The 17,483-nt window shown below is 51.3% G+C and overlaps 1 protein-coding gene across 1 annotated transcript in view; it reads right to left on the bottom strand.

Annotated features, from left to right (window-relative positions):
- ZBTB7C (zinc finger and BTB domain containing 7C) overlaps positions 1–17,483 on the bottom strand; it is a 343,127-nt gene that overhangs the window by 135,246 nt on the left and 190,398 nt on the right. The window contains exon 3 of the mRNA XM_045790028.2: positions 16,514–16,575. The gene's annotated coding sequence lies outside the window, so the exon portion shown is untranslated. The remainder of the gene's footprint in view (positions 1–16,513; positions 16,576–17,483) is intronic.

Genomic DNA, 17,483 nt, shown 5'->3' with positions numbered 1-17,483 from the left:
GCTTGACCTCACTCATCATTTTTTTAAACATGAAAATACAGGTTAGGTGCATACGAAGAGAGAAGGGGGCAGACGCCTTAACGGAAGGGCCCGGCCAAAAAGAGCCAAAAATGTGAGATGTAGTCATCTGTCCCAGGAGACCTCGGGCAGAGCGAGATCCCTGTCTAGGGCAGGTTTCTAGATAATGTTTCAGTGGGAGTTGCATAAAGAATGGTATCGGTTGGCGTTGTGTCTTTTGTATCAAGCATTAAACATGGCTTTGTAGACCTTCCCCCTTCTCTGAGCAGTTCCAGAATGTCGATCGCACTGTTCTCCACCACCCTCTGTGCTCTGGAAGACTGGGAAGAGACGTGTTCGTGGGTCCGCTCTCCAGCTGTGCAATCTGAGAGCATGGAGGGGAAGTGGCCGAGCTCAGACCCTCAGCCGTCCTCGGTGAGTGTTACGACTGCTCCAGGGCACCTGCCCTGTCTCCTTGGGAGTCTGTGTGCCACGAGGGCTGCGGGCCAGATGGTTGGATGGGGGCGAGGAGGAGGAGGAACAAGCAAGCGTTAGAGAAGAGAAAGGTGAGGTGTAAGGAGGGAACACAGACTTTATAGTCAGGCGGTTTTGGGTTCGAATCTCACTTCTACCACCTCCTGGCTGCGTGCTGTTGAGCACGTCATGCCATCCCTTTGAGTGTCAGGCTCCTCTTCCAAAAAATGGGCACATGCTCCCCATCTCGCCGTCTCCTTGTTGTTACCTGTCCCACTCACCTGGACATATTTCAGAGACAGCCTTACCTGGCTGTTGCTTAACTGTTTCGGCTCCCCAGACTAAACCACGTGATTTCATGGGCTGGAGCTGTGTCTCTGGAGGGGGCAGGGACCCCGGAGGTCAGAGACTGCTGGACTAATGCCAGGGACCTGTCATGGTCACTTCTGAACTTACAGCCCCTGGCCCATTGCCTTGTACATGAAAGGCACCAAATAATGCCTGCAGGATGAATGAATGAAATTTATGGGAGAGCAACCAGGAGTCGGAAGGGTGAGGTGATATCCTAAGGGCCATACAACTCATTAATTACCCAGAGGGCTGTGAAGTCTTCTTTCTTTTTTATCATGGCCAAATGAACAGGACAACCTATAGCCAATTATATTGGCTCTTGAAGTCTCCTTTTTGCTGAGAAAGTCTCATTTTACACCTGTTTTCCCTTATAATAATGCCCATCTTCACTTTCAGAAATGTCCTATTGTGAGTGATAAATTGTCCGTTCTCCCTGTTACGAGGGAGAGTGGAGGGAAGGACTCTGTGTTTCCCTGACCCCATCTCCTCCCCCACCCCTCATTTCTCTTAACTTGTCAGATATGCAATTAAAATGTCATTCCATTAGCTTTTCATTGAAAGCCCCATGTGAACTATGCTCGTCCTAAAGGCAGCCTTCCCCCAGCAACACCCGTGAGCGTCCAGGTCAGCGATCAAGGGTGTTCTCACCGCCTGCACATGCGCCAAGGGGGATCCTCACGGCTTAACTGCCCTCCACTGTTTCGCCAGCAAGGAGTGGTCCAAACGCACTGCCTTTGCCAGGTCTGTGCCGAAGCAGCACCCCCTCCCACTCTGGCTAACTAGCGTCTTGCCTTCCTATTGCTCAGGAATGATGGACGGGCACTCATTCACCACAGCTCCCAGGGGGCTGGCAGCCTCTCCAGAGAAGGCTAGGCAGGCTGAGAGGAGCACTGGGGTCCTGAGGTCCAACCACCTGGAGAAGTGTTGGATTGAGGGCAGGGGGAGAAGCATCTAGAACTAAGAGAAATGTGTGTCCCCCCCCCCCCAGGGAGAGCATACCAAACCAGGGACAGCTCCAGAGATGAGCATTTTCAGATACGTTCAGGTTTGTGTGGCTTGGCTGTGGGACTGGGGGGATGGGGCCCGCACTCCTACTGGTCCTCAGACATTCAGAGATGGCCACGAGCAGGAGAAGACCCATTAACAGCTCAGCAAAGTAAGTGAGTCCTGGGAGGGCCTCCTAGACATCTGTGGAAAGCTCCAAGGCCTGGGTACCCAGGTGCCTGCCCCAGAGCCTTCCTAAGGTAACTTACCCTCCCTGGGTTCACCCCATCTTCTGTGCCCATCCTCTCCGCACAGACACGACAGATGACAGAAGTCACACTTTTGTGTGGCCACAGGGGCTTTGTTATGGTCGCCCCTCCCCCAGCTTTCCCACTGGAAGATGGCCCACTGCCCATCAGGGCAGGAACCCTTCACTTCCTGACTCCACAATGGGTGTACCCTGGGCTCTGCACACAACCCATGCTTAACTGGCACTTGTCAACCACCCGGCTGGGAGTGGGGCATTAGAACCTGGGGTTGGCAGGTCCAACCCTGCTGGGCCTGGGCCTAGAAGTTCCCTTGTCAGCTGCTGAAGGCAGCTTCGAGTCTCCCTTGCTCTCCCCCAGCCCTGCCTGGGCTTGTGGACTCCTGGCCTAAGTGCTCCCAGGCCTGGCTCTTAAAGCAGGGCAAAGCAGTCTCCCGGCCCCTTCCCTAGGCTGGCCGACATCTAGTTTCCCCACAGGAGGGACTCAGGCCTGCTTTGCCATCTCAGCACCTTCAGGAGAGCAATGGGTATGACACGGTAAGAGCTCTTTGAGATCAGGAAGCTAGCCCTGTTCCTTTTGAATTCCCCTTCCCTCTCTGCCCTCAATTCGCCCACCTAAGCCAGGGCCTCTATTCTACTCAGTGTGGAATATTCTGGAAATTATCCAGCACTAAATTCTGGGAGCTGATCTCAGTAGCTGTATAGTTGGAAAGATCTGGAAAACCCACAGTCTCCATGACAGGAAAGACTGCTAGCACCTTGAGGGCAGGGATGCTCCCCCCATCAGCCCGGCACCAGCCCCAGCGCGGCTCGGACAGCGCTGGCACCCAACGTCGGCATGCGGAACTGCGCTCAGGCCTCAGCTCCCCGAACCTCTAGCCGCCCTGCAGTCTGGCACAGAGAAGGCGCACAGTGTCTGTGAGGGACGGGACATGGGCCTACTGGGCAGCAGGGTCTGGGCTGGGCACATGGCCTACTTCATTGGGGCAATGGCTTGGCAAGGCAGATACGATTGTTCCATTTAATAGATGAGAAAATAGATGAGGCCCAGAGAGGTGAAGGGGCTTCCCCAAGGACACTCTCAAGGGTCTGGCCAGAGTTCAAGCTTACTTCCTGTTTCTGAACACTGGTCTTTCCGTGTGCATTTGAGCCGCTCGACACTGATGGAGCATTTATCGTTGGCGACGCAGTGGCTCAGCATTTGGGGGGATTCGGAGCTGAAGGAGAAGCAGCTCCAGCTCGCAGGTCATTCACACTGCAAGGGGCAGATGGTCTCGTTCCCAGCCTCCTGTGATGAAGGACCCACATGGCAAGGCCTGTCCAAGAAGCTGAGACCTACTTGTGCAGGCTGCGGGGGTGGGGGGCATGGAGAGGGGGTTCATTCTGATGAACTGAGAAAGGTACCTGGGAAGGGGTGGCACTGGCTTGGACTGCAAAGGCCAAACGGGCTTGGAGTGATGGGCAGAGGCTGAAGAAGCTTTGAGGAAGCTTCTGGCGGGAAGATGGGTCTCAGGTGGGGGCTTCTGGCACCTGTTAAACATCACGACGTACGTCCTCACGGCAGCCACTTGTGCAAGCCTGGCAGAGTAGGCCACGGCGGAGGAAGGGCTGGCAGCTCTCTGGGGGCCTTGCAGATCTGTCCGCCAGAGGAGGGAGCAGAGAGCCGGCATCTGCGTGCCCTCCCTCCTAAGTGTGGTCTGGGAGATTGAGCCAACCTCCTGGCCTCAATCATCAGGAGCCCGGGGGAGAGGCAGATAAGCGAGCTCTGAAGGACAAGTTCCAGCCACCGGGCCACAGACTTATTAGTTTTCCCACACACTTGATTGGCCTGCCACACGGGGCCATGGGGAATGGCCCTGCTGGGCCCGCCGCTGATGTTGGGAGTGGAGGGAAATGACAGGTCTGGGGTCCTTTGGCGGCCCCTCCCTCAGGCATGAGGCTGGGGGCTGGAGAGGGCAGTGGGGCTTGCTGCTCTCCCCCCTTTCTGCCTGCTGCCTCCTCCTGGTTTGGGCCCTTTCTCCCTTCCAGGTCAGCATGGTTCAAGAGGAAGCACTTGGCTCAGGAAGCTGTTGGGAAGGTTCTGTCAGAGGCCCACAGGCCCATGTTTTTCTAGGGCTGGGGCGTGCGGACAGAGCGCTGGGTGGGAGTGAGAGCCCACGTCTCTCTTGGGAGGACTCACGGCACAAACATTCACTTCCTGTAAGCCATTAACACTCTGTGAGACCCTCCCTGGGCCTCGGTTTCCATTTCTATAAAATGGACGCCTTGGAGCTGCGTCTGTCAAGTCCTTGAACAAGGCCATCTTCCTCTTCAACCAGGTGAGTGCACAGATGGTTTACTTCAAGTTTTGTTTGCTGGAATTCCTACTCTTGCATTGTGATTTGAACAGTCCCATTGTGTCAAGGGCACTAGACTTGAGACCTGATTAAGAGAATCAGTACAACCCCCTCCCCGCCCCCCCCAGGAAGTACAGGAAACTAATGTTTGCTGAGCTCCCACTCCATGCCAGGTCCTCTGCCCACAGAAAATATTCACACTAATGATCTTACTTAATCCTGACATCAGCTCTGGGAAGAGATGGTTATCATCCCCATTTTCCCCAATTTCACAGAATTTCTTAAATTTCTTCAAGTCTTGAGGTAGTTTTCCACCACCTCCAGGATGCAATCTCGCCCTTTCTTCCCAACACCTCACCACTCCCAAGAGAGAGACAACTCAGCCAGGGCAGCGAGCACCCCATTCATTTTACTTCCTCAAGCCCGGTTCAGGTCCTGCTTTGCCCCAGAGAAGAGCCAAGACCTGGCGGAGGCCAGGGAGGTGCCCGAGGGGCACAATTTAGGAGGTTCTCACTCCCAGGTGCCAGCGAGGGCTGTACTGGCTGGGCCCTGAGGGTGAGGCCTCCTTCAACTTTGCCCCACAGGCAGCCCTTGACTCGTCCTAATCCCAGCCCTGCCCCTACATCCCTCCTCCAGCCCCAAGGACTGGCCTCTCCTTTGAAGTTCCCAGAGTCCTCTCTGGTGGGGCCAGATACGATTTCTTGCCTGAGCCTCTGTGGCTGCAGGGTGAAGACCATTTTCCCCTGTCAGTCCTGAAACCAACTGGGTGCAGGGCTTTCACACGGCAGACCTTCCAGCATGCCCGCCTCTGCCCTCCTCTGCCCTCTGCTGCATCTGCTTGCAGTCCCAATTCACCTCTTAGCTTCTATATAAAAATGATCATTTTTCTTTTCCGTGAAATAGTAAGTAGTCATTAAAAATTGTGTTCCCATGTGGGTGAATTCTTCTATAACTTCGATGTAAAACAGGCTTTCTAACTATGACTGAAAATCCAGAGGCAATCAAAGAAAAGATTGATGAATTGACCATATAAAAGTAAAAATAATTTCTATGACAAACGCCGTAATTTCAAAGTTAAATAATGAACTGGGAGAAAATATTTGCCACCTATATCATAGATAAAGAAATAATAACACTAGGGCGCCTGGGTGGCTCAGTCAGTTAAACGTCTACCTTTGGCTCAGGTCAATGATCTCAGGATCCTGGGATCAACCCCTGCATCGAGCTCCCTGCTCAGTGAGGAGTCTACTTCTCCCTCTCCCTCTGCTCCTCCCCACCCCTTGTGCTCTCTCTCTCTGTCTCTCTGTCTCAAATAAATAAATTTATTTTTTAAAAAGAAATAATATCACTAGTGTGTCTGTGTCTGTGTATAGTCGTAAAAATCAAGAGACAAAGAACCAAAAACCCAACAGAAAAATGGGCAAATGAACAAAAGTATGAGCAATTCACAAAAGGAATATAAAAGTTATCCTTAAGCATATGAAAAAATGTTCAACTTCACTCATAAGAGAAATGCAACTCCAAACTGCCTACACTAACGTACCATTTCATACTCAGGAGATCGGCAAAAATTCCCAAATTTGATATCCCCTTCTGTCAGCAAGGCTGTGAGGAAATCGGTTGGAAAGCAAACCAGTACAACCCCACGGAGAGTTTTCTGGAAACAACTACCAAAACTACTACGTACATCTTTACTCTTGAACCCAGGAATCTCACTCCTAGACATTTACCCTGAGGATATACTCCCAAGTATCTGAAACCCATATGCATGAGCCCTGCAGCAATATTTGGAATTGTAAGCTATAGGACACCACCTTGACGGCCACCCGGAGGACAGTGGGGGCACGAGCGGTGGCGTGTGGAGTACTGTGTAGCTATAAAAAAGAATGTGGAAGGACCTCTATGAACTGGTATGGAGTATCTTCCAGGAGATAATATTGAACACATAAAGAAAGCAAAGTATAAAAAAAGCATAGATGATATATCTTTTGTGTAAAAAAGGAAAATTAAAAAACATATATAAAAATGTGCTTGTCTTTACAAAAAGCAATAGAAATGGAAGCACAGAAGAACGAAGCTGGTTCCCTGCAGGGGGGCGTGGGGTGCAGGACTGCAGGAGAGAGTGACACATCTCTTAGTCTACCTTTTTGTGTAGTTCTGACTTGTGAAAGTGTGTTAACATTCTACCTATTTAAAAAAATTTAAACCAGTAAGAATGGGAAGGGGGAAAAAAAAATCCCTAAACCTGAAAACAAATTGGAAAAAATAAACCTACCTGTATTTCAAATAAATCCTCTGACCACACTGAAGGGCAAGGAAAGAAAGAAAGGACTCCTCCAAGCTATTTATGAACACAGCAGGGAGGGAGGGGAAAGGGAAGATTTGTCGATTGTGGTGGTGAAGCCATCCTGACGCGACTTTTGATGTTACAGAGGATTAAGCAAACAATTGAATGTGTTGACAGCTTTGAGGTTTTCGCTGTGGAAGGAGGTCATACAAATATGGAATGGGGGGAGACAAGAAGCAGCCCTGCAGGGGTGGAGTGGAACGGGAGGTATTAGCGAGGACTGTGATTTGTAGCATATGAATACATAAGTGTATACACATGCATATGTACGAAGGATATGTGTATGCATGTGTACATACATGCACGTAGTTCCTAGCTCCGTCCCCTGAAAGGGCTAAGAAGCAAAGACACTCAGCGGCAGTGGGCACACCCAGAGCCCAGATTTTGGCCTCTAACACCACTCCCCACTAAAAGGAAGCAGGCATTTCAGAGAAACGACTGGTTGCAGGGCTCATTCGGGGCAGGTACAGGAGGAGCCTGGAACCTCTTGTTATCTCAGAAAGTAAGAAAGTGCTCCGAAATAGGGATGGTGGTGCTTCCAAATATCATGGGAGTCAGCTTGTAGAGGCTCCCAGCGGTCAAGTCTGGGGCAGTTTATGCACCAAAATAATTGAGCATGGGGAGAAATAATAAACTATTGGAAAAACAGGAACTCATCAGTCCACGTGGATAATAGAGAAATAAACACCCTTTTACTGCTTATAATGGTAAATGCATATTGCCTAAATAGATCATGCTACCACAGAACACCGAGGGCCGACTGGTAAATACAGAGGTACCGTGGGAGCTGGACAAGCATAATTTTGCCACCATCATGTTAAGGATTGGATCAGGCAAGAGACATCAGTGGATGCCACCCTTCGGGGAACCTGACGGGGATCAGGGTATTTGCCTGGTTTTAAAGGGTCTCTCTGTAGACTGCTTACTAGTTTCAAGGGAGAACAAAGACAATTATCATGTAGTGGAGAAATAGGTAATACTTAGGCCTGGAGATTAATATTAACGTCACCAGTGAGGACCAGTGAGGACCAGGAGTGCCTGCCGATGTGATGGCGTTAAGAAGAACACGAGATTGCCTATGTAGGATTCTGGCCAAGACCGCATAACCCGGATCTCACCCCAAGGAAACATCGGACAAACCCCAAAGGGGGAACATTTTATTGAAAATAAGAAGGGGGCATTGTATGCTTCAGAAATGTCAAAGTCATAAAAGACAAAGAAAGGCGGTGAAAATGTTCCAGATTAAAGAAGGCCAACTAAATGCAACCCCCGCCCCTAGCCGGGATCCGCTACTAGAGGGCGATGTGCTCTCTAAAGAACATCAGGAGGCCGACGGACAAAACTGGAATACAAATGGTAGACTGGTAAATTAGATCCATGTGGGCCTTCATGTTACGTTTACTGATCAACCATGCTATGATTATGTCATAGAATTTGCTTATCCCGGCGCACAGGCAAATTTGCCTGCCTATACTGGAATATTTAGGGGTAACCTACCCTCCAATGGTTCAGACAACGAGTGTGTGTGTATGTGTGTGTGTGTGTGTGTGTGTGTGTGTGCACGCATGCATGTGTGTGCATGATAGGAAGAAAGCATACATGATAAAGGCAGTGGGATAAAAGTTTAACAACAGATGCGTCTAGGATATAAGGCTATAAAAGCCATCTTTGTGTATTATTTTTATTTTTGTTGTTTTTCTGCAATTTGGAATTATTTCCAAATAAAACAATTTCAAATGTATGTTCCAACTTTTGGATGACAATCCCTTCTCTGCAGGTGCAGACTCGCCTGGGCCAGGGGACCGCTGGCAGGCAGCCAGGCCAGGAGGCAGTTGTGAAATCAAGCCATCTGGGAAATGTGGCCTTGAGCAAGTGACTTTCCTCTCTGTCTCTGTTCCTCCTGTGTGGGGCGACACCCAGCTCGTGGACTGTTGGACAACTAAAACACATTGCACTGGCAAGTGCGTAGCTCTGGGGCCGATCAGGGAGCTATAGCTTCACTTGTCTCGTTTTTCATCAGCAGGAACCCCTGCAGGGTGCAGGGCTGGGAGCTGCCTGCCGGTCCAAGAGCCATGGGTGGGTCCAGCAGGACCGTGAACCCAGGACAAGCAAATGGTGTAGGGCTAGCCCCAGGCTACCCTGGCAAACTGCTCTGTAGGCAGATGGCCCCCTGTCCTGCCTTGGCCTTGGGAACTTGGTGCCCTGGTGCTCTTGGCCTTGACACACGCTTTCCCTTGCCTACCCTCAGGCTTGTACCCTCCCTTTGAGGCCCACCCCTAGACACTTCCCGGCACCTTGCTAGGGCTGCCCCAGTCCCCACCTTCAGCTCCTTCTCCTGGGGTGGGATCGGATGTGGCATTTCAGAATGGCCCATCTGTCCTCTTCCAGGGGAACTCCTTGTACTAGTGTTGTTCTGGTTAAACGAACAGTGACCCCTGAAGAACAGGCTGGGGAGGAGGCATATTTCTTTGGGCGGGACTTTCTTGGAGACCCTAAAATTGGCCTTCAGTCCAGGCCTGTCCCGACGAGGATGCTGGGCCTCCCTCCCCGCCCCGGTCTGTCACTTGGAGAAGAGTCACTGTGCCCACTGTCCCCATTTGCCCCTCCAGGCCCACTCTCCTCCCTGTCCGCTCAGCTCTGTGCCCTGGAGACTGACCCCTATGGACCACCACGGCTCTGGGTTCCTCCCCCTCTGCTCTCCTCCCTGTTGGAAGCCAGTGGAGCCTCAGGGGAGGACGGAGGGAGGGAGGTCAGGTGTTGAATGCTTTGTCTCCCTGTCCTCAGGGGTAGGCCTCAGGGCACAGCCCAGGTAGGATGGCCCCCTCCATCGCACCCTCAGTGTCTGTTTCCAGCATCCCTCCTCTCCTTGCCCCTTCATCCCCAGGGCAGGGGCTGTGCCCCAGTGTTGGGGGTGTTGCCCAGGGTCCGCTGGGTTCCCTATCCTGCTCTGGCCTTTGGACTCAATTCTCTTCAAACCACCCACTTTGGGGGTGCCACCTGCTTCCTGCTGGGCCCTGCCTCAGGGAGGCAGTGCCTTCTCCATCCATCCGTCTGTCCATCTGTCCATGTGTTTGGTGCTTGTCCACCGGCGATGCCCCATATTACCAAGCTCAGTGAGGGGACCCACCTCAAAGCCATTCACGCCGCAGAACAATGCCAGAGCTGCCACCTGAGCCCCCTCCCGAGGCTCACTGCTTCCTGCCCCGACTTTATTTCATCTTGCCCTAAGTTACTGTTCCCCGAGAAGCATTACAAGAAGAGAACTAAAAGAGCGAAAGTTGGTGGAGGAATGCCTTTTTTCCCTGGTTAAACCTTTTGTTACCAACTCTTTAGGAATCCGATTCAACTAGAGGAGCACGTGGCAGATCACATTCTTCAAAATTAGCTCCGAGAGACACTCGGGGCTCTTTATCATTCATTCTATGAAAATCAAAATATTAGCTAATGCCTCTGTCGTCCTCAGAGCGGGTCTGGCAGCTTATCTGATGTATTGTCCTACTTGAAAGGGAAGAAGAAGGCCTTTCCTGCAGAGGCCTCCCTCAAGCCCTTCTGCCTCCCGCTCACACAGGGACGGAGAACCCCTGACACGCTGCGCCCGAGACCCCTGCAGGCCCGAGCCCCAGCAGAGGTGTGCCAGGGCCAGGCGGCCTCTTCCTCGGCCCCACCCTGTGCTGGAACCCCCCCCCCACCCGCTCCCTAGAGCCCAGGGCCTGCACAGGGTTGGAGCGGGAAGGCCCCTCCTGGTCCCGGGAGCGCGGTTTCCCATATCCAGAGCCAGAATGGGTTTGGAAGGGGGTGAAGGGGGTGATGACTCAGGGGCCCCAAGGCTTAGAAATCAAAACTGCTGTGTATGTCTTCTTGGATCCCCACTGCTGCCTTCATTTCTGAAAGGAATACCACAATGCAAACACATTTCATTTCTTTAGAAGGAACACAGAAATCTGGCTTTCAGTACTCTGGGCTCTTCAGTCACCCAGAGGTATCGTGGGAGCCTTTTTAATCAGGCCCCTGGGAAGACAGTGAGGTTCTTAGCTAGGGATGTTGGTGGGGGGGCGAGTTCATGGGCCTTGAGAACCGTGGGTGGGACCAGAGCCCCCAGCAGTTGGCTAAGTGGCTTCTGTTCTTGGTGGCCCTGACTGCAAAGTAGACCAACTATGTCCCTTGGGGGGGGAGGGAGGACTTCCAGCTAGCTGGGAGCGAGAGAGAATACACAGAGCTCAGTGTGGGGACTGCAGCCGGTCAGAGGAGGCAGAATTTCCCAGAGGCTGAGTAGACCAAGGAGGGCTTCCTGGAAGAGGTGGTACTTGACAGATGGCTAAGCACTGGAAAGGAGAGAGAAGAGGGAAGAGCAAGGAGGAATGTGAGTAGGCTGGGTGGGAGGGAGGCATGCAGGAAATGGTCAGAGGTAAGGCTGGAAGGACCTTGACCGCAAATGAAGGTATTTCTTCTTTCTTTCATTTCCTTGAGCAATCCTAAATTCGCTATTAATCTCCCAAGACCTATCTTGTTGATAAATGTTGATTTCCTCTGCACACCTGTTCATATTTCTGATGGAAATGTATTATATAATCACTCCATTTGGCTGGTGATTACCATGGTAATCAGGCACGCTCAGTGACAGGCCAGCACTCCTCTTGAAAACAAGATTCTGAAGATAGGGGCTTTCATTTCATTTATGTTGTGCCTGGGGAATGAGGGGAATGAAGCAGGCATGGGGCAGGTGTAGGGGGGTGGGTTCCTTCTCTGGGGAAGTCTTGGCCCACAGCGCAGCCCCAAGGGCCCAGGAGGGCTCTGCAGGAAGTCAGGGGGAGGGCTAGACAGGGGGCAGTTCAATGGGGCAAATCCTGCCTCCCTTGGGGCTGTGCAGTGTGCACACCTCTGGGGACAGCTTTGCGGGATCCCAGGAGAAGAGAGGATCAGAGCTACTGGGGGCCGAAGAGCAGGACCCTTGGCTAGAATATCGTTCAACCTCCCACCTCCATCTCAGGAACCACCTCTGTACCTTTTGGAACATCACAAAGATGTTTCTCCCCATCGCAGGATTATAGTTTAAGGTCTGACGAAAGCCCCCAAGTGTTTGAACTGTGTTATTTAATCCCGATGCTCTATTTTAAGTTCTCAAGAGCTCCAACCAGACAGCGTGGCTTCAAATCCCAGCTCCACTCCTTTACTGGCTGTGTGACCTTGGGCAAGTTACTTAACCTCTCTTTTCCTTCTCACTGGCCAAAAACAGATAATGCGACTTTCTATCGCACAGGATTGTTGCGAGGATTAAGTGAGTTGATGCGTGTAAAAGGGTTAGCACATGCTTGCCACAGAGTAAGCCCTTAAAAATGCCTGGGACGCAGCAGCACCGCCCTTCTCAGTGGGTGGGGGACAGGGAGGATTGGAGGTACTGCCAGTATCCTGGACTTTGTACAAACATTGCCTCACCTCCTTCTCCCGACACCCCCCCATAACCCTCTCTGAACGATGAGCAGATGGCGGCCCCCGAACCCAGACCCCCTGTCTCGCTGCCCACAGCATTTTCAATTTCCTTCCCAAAGGCATTGGGAGGTGGCCTCTGGCTATCCACCCCAAACTAGGACCCGGCCCTCCTTCTCAAGCACAGTCACCCCCATACTCTGGCTGCAGTCCTGGGAAACTCAGGCCTAGTGGACACCAGGTTCCAGAACACTCACATCCTAGGAGTAGATAAACATCTACAGTGTTTGGCCACGCCCACAATTGCCCATATATGTTAGATGTTGTCTAATTAAAAACCACTACCGCGAGAATAGCAGTAGTTGCATTTCTTGCTCGTGCTGTTCCAGGCTCCACACTACCTGCTCACTTTAATAGAGAAACTTATGTCATTAATGGAATTATTGTACACTGCACCAGACATTGTATGATCCGAATCAGGCCGAGAGCTGCGGGCTCTGCCTTGCAGAACCCGCCCACCAGAGGCAGCTGACAGGCCATTATTCCGTGTCCTGCAAACTCTGTGCAGTGATAAGGAAACCCCACCAATTTGATGCTTTATCTGGTTGCAGGTTGAGGAAAGATATTATTTCAATCAAGATAATGATTCCATTTCTTGGACGGAAATGAGATTTTTTTTTCCGTTGCCTCATGGGGGGAGGGGGCACCAAAATCTGTCTCAGGTCTGAAACAGGTCAGGCACAAGTTAGAGGATTTTTCCGGCAACCTCAGAGAGAGTGTAAACATGAAGGAGAACTGAAAGGAGGGAGTTCGCTTGCAAGAAAACACACACACACACACACACACACACACACACGCACACACACGCCGGGCCTATGAGATTACAAAGTCAGCTCTATTTGGCCATTTATAGGCATTAGACAGCACCCGTGAAACCAAAATTTGGAAGATACGCTCACACAGTGTGAGCACGATGGCGTGGATTTCAAATAAGGTAAACAGCCTAGCAAGGCAATAATGAGAATGAAGCTCTGGACACCAGACGCTCAGCTACGACAGGACCTGAGTAGTCAACCTGCCCAGCACCGCGGGTAGATTTCCTATGTAACTCTGTAGACACCTGTCCCAGCTACTCTTTCACCTCCTAGGACAGGGAGCTCCCCGACCAAGGGGACTCCATCGCTGAACAGCTCCTACATTGAGAAAGCACTCCAAATCACAGTAGTGACTCCATAAAAGGAAAACCACGGTGAAAATTCACCAGGTGCTGATGCTGTGACGAAAGCTCACAAGATGCATCTCCACGCACATGGGCAACAAGACACATGAAGTCATCAAACAATATGCAAATGACATTAGGCAACGAATGCAGTGAGACTGGAATAATTGGAACTAAGTAGTGAACTTAGTAAAATTCCACATTATTTTAAATATTTGAGAATTTCAAGGGCTGTCATACAGCATCTCAAACTCTTTATAGGTGATTTGCCGTAATGAGGAAGTAGTACTGATTTGCAATTCTGACATCGATTGTATATACAGTAACTTCAAAAAGTTGGGAAATGTCCGTCAAGTTTGTATGCACTCGGAACATTCCGCTGAGAGCCGGCTGGTGGGTTGCCGTCTCTCTCCAAAGAAAAGGCACATTTTAGCACGACTCCTCCAGAAGGATGAGCCCCAACTGCTGACTCTTGAGTTTTGTCTTGTGTGTGTTTTTTTTGTCTTACTGTACTGTGTCCGACTTAGCAAAACTCTGAAATCTACACCACACCATTGTTGGTGTGCATAGACCGTCCCCGGGAAGGAACCCTAAACCCTGGTAATATTGGTGGTCACCAGGAGAGGAGTCAGGCTACTTGGGGACAGACGTGGGAAGGCGACGTTTCACAGTATACCTTTTGGTACCTTTGAACTCAGAGTCATGGGACTGTATGACCTACTAGGAATAAAATGACAGGTCAAAAAACACATACTTGCTTCAGTGAAAACAGACTTTGATACGCATGATGTCTATTTTAATACCTATACTCTTAAGATGCAAACTTACTACAATGAACATTACTGCCACGTCAGGTGAAAACCGCTTCTGGCTGTCTTCACAATAGTGACGTTCACAGGCTCGGGAGTAGATGCAACTGAGGCCCCACTCGGATCCCCTTTTCTGGCTGGGACACCTCCTCCCCAGCTGCTTGCACCCGTGATGTTCTCCAGACCCTTGCTCTTGGTCAAGGGCATGCCTTGGAGGTTACACCAGCAGCAGCATTCTGGGAATAGGCGGTGGTGAATGTGGGGTTACTCGAGGCCTGCCCCTTGCTGCCAGGTTGCGGACATCGGTGCTTTGCAATTCACATGGATCAAGCCAAGGAAAGACACAGGCCCTCCACATCCTCCTCTCTCCCTGACAAGTATTCCCTAAGAGCACTCCCTGGATACATCACATGTACCTGAATCCTTGCCTCAAGCTCTGCTTCCAGGGAACCCAACCTAAATCAGCCAAGCAACAGCTCCAAATGGAGCCCTTTTGTATCTTTCCAGAGGTGGTAGAAATATACATGAGCCTTCCTCTTCGAGGGCAGAACCATAGCCCCCTTCCTGCCTGGCCCAAGCTCACCAGTCAACACAATGCAAGAAAGCCAGCACAGCAAAATGCTGTCCCGCCGGATCAGAGCGCTCCCACCACCAGACCCCTGTGGGACCACACGAATACTCTTCTTCTCCAGGATGAGTGAGCAGGAGGCAGGGGCAGACTCAGCAAGCCTGTCCCACAATCCAATATCCAGTCACGTGCAGCAGAGAGTCAGCACGAACGTCAGCTCTATCCCTTATTGGCCAGCGAACTCGAGAGAAATGCTTATTCCCAGGCTTGGCTTCCTTACCTGCAAAACGGCAGTAGCTACAGAGCCTCTGTGAAACTCGTACGAGATGACACTGTCAGGCGTGCTGCAAGCTGGTAATGCCACATAAATACTGTTTGTGATTCTTGAGACGCAGGACATGCTAGCTTCCCCTGCTTGCTTGGAAGAAATAATTAACCTTCGTCGAATAAATCAATCTCAGTGGCCCCTCATTTTGGGCATCGTACCTCGTACCATCGTACCTCGAGCTCCGTATGTGAGAAGCAGCTCCAGAGAAAAGCAAGCGGACATTGGGAGCACTGTCCTGGTGACTGTCCACCTAGAGCTCAGGGGGCCTCCTCATTGATCTCATGGGCCTCCAATGGCCCTCAGCTGCAGCTGTCTGGAGAGGGCCATCCCTCTCTCTCTTTCTGAGATCTAGGGAGGATCCCCAATGTGAACTTCCTATAATGTATCCAGAGTCTGTACTGACCTCAAATACAACCTCAAATTTGGTGAAAAATCCATGTAGCCACTTTCACATGAGTCACAGATAAACTGGTAGAAACTCACTTTTATTTACACAAATGAGGGAAACCTTATTCCGTCCTGATTCTTTGCACACTGACTGTTCATGAGGCCACTTCCAGCCCTTCACTACCTGGTCCAGCCCAACGTTACCAGCATTTTCTTCCCTCCCTTTCAGACCCATGTCTGCGACATCCTCCACATAGGCCTTGGGGTATTCCCATCCTGGCACCTGTTGCTTCTGCCCTGGAATGGCTTCCCTCCTCCATCAGCCTCTTCCAGTTCAAGTCCCTCTGTCCCCAGGAAGTATGCCCTAACCACTCCTGTCATCAGCCCTTCTGGCTGTGGTGTGTGCAACAGAGTGGCCCGTACGCTCATTCTTAAAGGTCTTTAATAACCTCATCTCCAGGTTTTTTCTCCTCCCACATTGGATTGAAAGCGCCTCCGTGATAGAGCCTAGGCCACTGTTTCTCTTGTTATGTCTCAGGGCCTGCAGACAGCGCCAGGCACCTGGCAATTAATAATATTCTTAGCTGGAGTAGTGGATTGGGTTGTATGATTGCTCTTAGTTGAACACACTGTTAAACGGTCTGTATGAGAATTTACGGTTCTAAATAGGGCCAACCTATTTAGCAAACTCAGAGTGTCCAAACTAGGTATGGCTCCAGGACCAAAAAATGCACATCCTCCTTTATCCTCCAGGAGTCCTGCTCTCCCCCAAACACCAACCAACCACAAGGGAGCGATTGTCTTTCCAGAGCCAGAAGGAGGGCAGAGACTGGGTTCCAACCCTCCACCTTCCACTCCAAGGAAGCCTCGCATTCCTGGGTCCAGCCCCACCCAGCCGGACACACCTTCCAGAACCAAAAGCCGATTCCATCAAGGTCAAGCTCCCTTCCCCAGACAGGGAAACCCACCCACTCCCAGGAACAGTGTCAAACCACAGACCTAAAACAGCAAAATTCATACTCACAAGCAGTGACGCCTTCCTCTTAAATTTCAGGCCAGCAGTCTCCCTGCAAACCTGCTCATTTCCTGCAAAGAGAAGAAAGGGATGGAGAAGCATATTAGCATCTGCTCTGGTATCCTTTGGCAGTTTTCTGGCTGACCTCGGGCTTCTGCACCGTCTCTCCTCCTCACTCCCCACCGCACTCTCCCCTCCCAGGAACATCGTGTACTAGCTGGGTGGGCGCCCCTGGCTCCCCACACGCCTCCCTCCCCCTCTGAGGCGCCATGCCAGTCTCAGATTGACCACTGCCTCCAATTCCCTGAAGGCGCTGGGCTTCTTCCCACTCCGGAGTGAGGCCTCCTCTTCTGTAGCATGGGGTTGCCTAGCAACCCCGCGCGCCGGCTCGGAAGGCCCTCCTAAATTGGACCTCACAGCACAGGGCATCTCCTTGTACAGCTGCCTGAATCTTAACAATCTGGCTCTGAATAATAACACAATGGTAATTGCATGCATGGGCCCCCAACTACATTTAAATAATGTTCAAGAGCTGACACACACCCACAAAGGCCAGAAAATGCATTGCGGAGGTTGACTGGAAGGCCAGGCGGGACGTTCGGTGCGGGAGGGAGATGACACCAAAGACTTGAGTTAATGACAATGCCAACCTGAACTGTGAATTCCCCTGCCTTTCTGCCTGACTGTGTCACCACTTTAATGCGCTTTAAGTGAGTTTGGGATCTGTAGAGGCAATTAATGCCCAGAGGTAGTGATGCTTCAAGACAGGATGCCCTTTAGCTCTCCAGCAGCGCACGCGGGTTTTTGGAGGGAGCAGGGGAAGGGAGGAGAGAGGACAAGAAGGGAGAACGAGGCACCAGTGATATCCCTTGGCTTTTACAGTTGTGGCTAAAGACATTTTAGAAGGTGCGAGAAAGAACGCACCAAGCGAGAGCACAAAGCTCTTGCTACCTCAGCGAGGGACCCATTCAGCACGACT

This window comes from Ursus americanus, chromosome 19 (assembly GCF_024610735.1).
Source record: "Ursus americanus isolate L20-20 chromosome 19, mUrsAme1.1.p, whole genome shotgun sequence".
Taxonomy (NCBI): domain Eukaryota; kingdom Metazoa; phylum Chordata; class Mammalia; order Carnivora; family Ursidae; genus Ursus; species Ursus americanus.
Note: the sequence above shows the minus strand (reverse complement) of the source record. Positions and strands in the feature narration are given on the sequence as shown.